This window comes from Macrobrachium nipponense, chromosome 9 (genome assembly GCF_015104395.2).
Source record: "Macrobrachium nipponense isolate FS-2020 chromosome 9, ASM1510439v2, whole genome shotgun sequence".
NCBI lineage: Eukaryota > Metazoa > Arthropoda > Malacostraca > Decapoda > Palaemonidae > Macrobrachium > Macrobrachium nipponense.
In genome coordinates, this window is record NC_061110.1 from 6,852,095 (window position 1) to 6,857,152 (window position 5,058).

At 36.4% G+C, this 5,058-nt stretch overlaps 1 protein-coding gene across 7 annotated transcripts in view; it reads right to left on the minus strand.

The window, feature by feature from the left end:
* LOC135217851 (neurotrypsin-like) overlaps window positions 1-923 on the minus strand; it is a 66,211-nt gene extending 65,288 nt beyond the window's left edge. For 5 of the 7 annotated variants that reach the window (XM_064253862.1, XM_064253863.1, XM_064253859.1 and 2 more), the window contains exon 1: window positions 278-923. The gene's annotated coding sequence lies outside the window, so the exon portion shown is untranslated. The remainder of the gene's footprint in view (window positions 1-277) is intronic. The other 2 variants (XM_064253858.1, XM_064253856.1) reach the window with 2 other exon arrangements.
* Window positions 924-5,058: the final 4,135 nt, after the last annotated feature.

Genomic DNA, 5,058 nt, shown 5'->3' on the forward strand with positions numbered 1-5,058 from the left:
CATGAAAACGAACTGTGCTTAGTTAGAATGACTTAAAATTAATTAAACAGTTCACAAGACAAATGAATTCATTGCTAATGAACCATCATCAAAGTTATTTCACTACCTGCTAAGTCACCAGCAAAAATCACTTGATAATTCCACCAAATTACGATAACTAAGTTAACCCTGTCCCTTCAATCGTTAATGTGTTTAAAATAGCCTACTTTCTTTCAACCGAAAGGAGTTTGTTAAATTGTCTAATCCTTTTGCAAACTAATAATTAACATCAACTCACCTTTGTGTGTTTACCTTCTGTTCTCGATAGAGATGTCAGCTAGGTGAAAAAGCCTATGATGGCGAGCAAGTTCCAAGTCCGATTAAACTCATATCTGGATTCCCGTTCACCTTCTTCCGAGCCCAACGAAGTGTGAAGAGAGTCTCACTCACGAAAAAGCTTTATAGCAAGTCCCACCCTTTCTCCAGGGAAAAAGCTAATACAAGCTTTAGAGCCAGTGACACTCGTCAGGGAAAGCTAATACAAGCTTTATAGCCAGTGACAGTCGTCAGGGAAAGCTAATACTAACTTTATTGCCAGTGACACTCGCCAAAGAAAGCTAATTGTAGCTTTATAGCCAGTGACAGTCGTCAGGGAAAGCTAATACTATCTTTATAGCCAGTGACACTCGTCAGGGAAAGCTAACACTAGCTTTATAGCCAGTCCCACTCTCTCGTCAGAAAAAAAAGGCTCTCTCGTCAAGGGTATAAACTACAATCTTTATATTGAGAGCCAGTCTCTCAATTTCTCGTCAGGTTTGCAAACCTAACAAAAGCCACAAGTCCCACAACCAGTCTCACTCACGTCGAAACACCAGCACCAGGCAAAGGCAGGGAGAGAACTAGGCATCGTCTGACGTTGTGATTACGAGAGCTGTGTTGGCTGGGGCAGGTTGCTGCGGGTTTATCTAGTCAGTCCGCGGCTCTCTTGGAATTTGGTTTGGTGACCAGGTACCATTTGGATTGGAAATACAGTTTTATTATTATTATTATTATTATTATTATTATTATTATTATTATTATTATTATTATTATTATAAACCAGAAAAATCTGGGAGATGTGAAGAGATAAAAGAACAATAAATAGTTTTATTATTATTGTTACTATTATAACACTTCTTAATAAACAAGAAACATCATTGTGATGTAAATATATATATATATATATATATATATATATATATATATATATATATATATATATATATATATATTATATACCATATATATATACATATGTATATATATGATAAAAAAATCTTGGATAAATGAATTAATAAGTAATTGAATTGGCATATGAATATACGAGTGACTTAGGAAAATAAATTCTTTTTTTTTACAGACGTGAGATCCAGTACACTATTTCAACGAGAGACCTTTCGAAATTTGATTTTGTATTCAGAGATAACCTATATTTTAAGAAAAACTTTTTTTCAAATTCATTAACCTGTACTAATTATATTAAAGAAATGCATGTTTCAAACTATAAAAGTATAAAGGAAATAGCAGTATGAAAACGTGAAGAAATATGTGGAATTTCAAAAAGTAGAAATATATATATTCGAAATCTGCAACTCACAAGCAAGGAAAGACTAATATTGTCGTAGGGCAGTTAGGACTCCTAAGAAAATGAACTTCTTGTAAAGGTCAAAATTCTGAGTGTAGTGAGGTTCGTGTTGCGTAATCTTTATAATAGGGAAATGTCGAAATGGTGAGATGCAGAGCTTGTTTTAGTTATGCCCAGTTTTGAATAATTCTCTAATTATCAATTGCTGAAGGAAGGGGTCATTAAGCTGAAAGTGTATGCCTTTTAATTTTATTCATTTTGAAATGACAAAAGTTTTTGCCTGATGATGGAATAAACACTTATCTTATGTGGTATCATTCACAATTCTAAGCACCAGAGATCCCTGCAACATGGAGATATCTGAATCATCCACTTTTATCTTTCAGAATATGGCTCCAAATTCTAAATGTAGCATTTTCCAAATAAAAATAGTTGAAGGTATTTATAATGATAATCATAGTTTCTCTCAGATCTTTATTCCTGTGAGGGTAAGGCTTAGTCATTCCATGACATTATGTTTGCAAGTCCCTGGCTGATCCAAAACGTATGATTTCCGTATTCATTACAATAAGGAAATGCCGACACTGGTTTGGGTGGGTTGGCAATGCGCGATCGTGCGTATTACTTCCTTCACAATAACCTGTATGACAGCATTACACAAGGAGCATTTGCCTCTGGTAAACAAAAATTTAACCTGTTAATAGGAACTGCAATATAACCAGATTATTATAATGAAGTGGAGTCTTGCAATACTGAAGGCTGATTCATTTATGAGCGGTAATTGAATATCTTCCTCAAGTCATGAAAATTTGCTTTTACGAAATGAAATCCCATATGAAAAAAGGAAAATAAAACGTCACACGTAATTATTATATTTCTTATTTGTTTGGACAATCAGCTGCCTTTAGATTTCTGGAACTAGTAATCAAATTGGAAGCAAAGTCTAGGGCTTAACTGCATAAAAAAATTACAATAGATAGTAGATAGTACTATGGAAAATAGGTGAATTCTTTCATTATTCCGTGAAAGGATTTTAAATTTGAGAATTTTAATCATGAACCCTAACTTAACCAATACATTGCAATTCTATAACATCAAAATCTTACTTAGGACAGGAACCCAATGCACCCCTTCGTTAAACGAGCTGTTATTTTGTAATATCCCAGATAAATTTCTATTGAAGCAAAAATACCGATAAACTTTAACATTCATTCCACGAGACCTAACTTAGTTGTAATTCAGTTTCATCATATATGTTTCAGGGATGGACGATTGTAGGAATCCCTCAATTGGACGCTCTTTTGCCAAACCTCTCTACAATGAAGGAAGCGAAGGCGATGCCGTTTCCAGAGAGGAATATTAGGAAAACTCCCATGAGATGCGCCATTCTTAGCACGATCTGCTGCTCTGAAGCCTAGAATAAATAAAGGAAACGTTTTTGGAGAGTCGGATGAAAACTTAGGTGTACTCCGTTCTTAAAAGTCTACATAGAACAATGAATTAAACACAGAGTCGACATCATATGAATAATTCATCATTCATAGCACGACCTGTTTCTCAGGGGTCGTCGTCAGTGCCCTGCTTGACCTGGACCTGAGATCCTGTTCTCATGAAATAAAAGATTACCTTTAGCGTTTATGATTATTGAAAATTCCCAAAATAAATATTGGCCGAATTATAAGGAAAATAGAAAAAACAATAGATAAAATCAACTCGCTTAATTCTGCCATTCTCTTTAACAGCATTTGCCTAAAAGAGGATCTTCTACCCAAATAATAATAATAATAATAATAATAATAATAATAATAATAATAATAATAATAATAATAATAATAATAATAATAATAATAATAATAATAATAATAATAATAATACAAAAATACAATGCGCAACTGGAATACAATACTTACAAGCTCTGGAATAAGACTAGCAGAGGTTAATATCATGAGAGGGATCTTCCAAGGCGACTCACTGTCCCCACTACTCTTCGTAGTAAGCCATGATTCCCATGACAAAAGTACTACAGAGATGGATGCCGGGTACCAACTCAAGAAAAGAGGCAACAAAATCAACCATCTGATGTTCATGGACGACATCAAGCTGTATGGTAAGAGCATCAAGGAAATAGATACCCTAATCCAGACTGTAAGGATTGTATCTGGGGACATCAGGAAGGAGTTTGGAAATAGAAAAATGCGCCTTAATCAACATACAAAAGGGCAAAGTAACTAGAACTGAAGGGATAAAGCTACAAGATGGGAGCAACATCAAACACATAGATGAGACAGGATACAAATACCTGGGAATAATGGAAGGAGGAGATATAAAACACCAAGAGATGAAGGACACGATCAGGAAAGAATATATGCAGAGACTCAAGGCGATACTCAAGTCAAAACTCAACGCCGGAAATATGATAAAAGCCATAAACACATGGGCAGTGCCAGTAATCAGATACAGCGCAGGAATAGTGGAATGGACGAAGGCAGAACTCCGCAGCATAGATCAGAAAACCAGGAAACAAATGACAATACACAAAGCACTCCACCCAAGAGCAAATACGGACAGACAATACATAACACGAAAGGAAGGAGGGAGAGGACTACTAAGTATAGAGGACTGCGTCAACATTGAAAACAGAGCACTGGGGCAATATCTGAAAACCAGTGAAGACGAGTGGCTAAAGAGTGCATGGGAAGAAGGACTAATAAAAGTAGACGAAGACCCAGAAATATACAGAGACAGGAGAAAGACAGAAAGAACAGAGGACTGGCACAACAAACCAATGCACGGACAATACATGAGACAGACTAAAGAACTAGCCAGCGATGACAATTGGCAATGGCTACAGAGGGGAGAGCTAAAGAAGGAAACTGAAGGAATGATAACAGCGGCACAAGATCAGGCCCTAAGAACCAGATATGTTCAAAGTACGATAGACGGAAATAACATCTCTCCCATATGTAGGAAGTGCAATACGAAAAATGAAACCATAAACCACATAGCAAGTGAATGCCCGGCACTTGCACAGAACCAGTACAAAAAGAGGCATGATTCAGTGGCAAAAGCCCTCCACTGGAGCCTGTGCAAGAAACATCAGCTACCTTGCAGTAATAAGTGGTACGAGCACCAACCTGAAGGAGTGATAGAAAACGATCAGGCAAAGATCCTCTGGGACTATGGTATCAGAACGGATAGGGTGATACGTCCAAATAGACCAGACGTGACGTTGATTGACAAAGTCAAGAAGAAAGTATCACTCATTGATGTCGCAATACTATGGGACACCAGAGTTGAGAGAAAGAGAGGGAAAAAATGGATAAGTATCAAGATCTGAAAATAGAAATAAGAAGGATATGGGATATGCCAGTGGAAATCGTACCCATAATCATAGGAGCACTAGGCACGATCCCAAGATCCTTGAAAAGGAATCTAGAAAAACTAGAGGCTGAAGT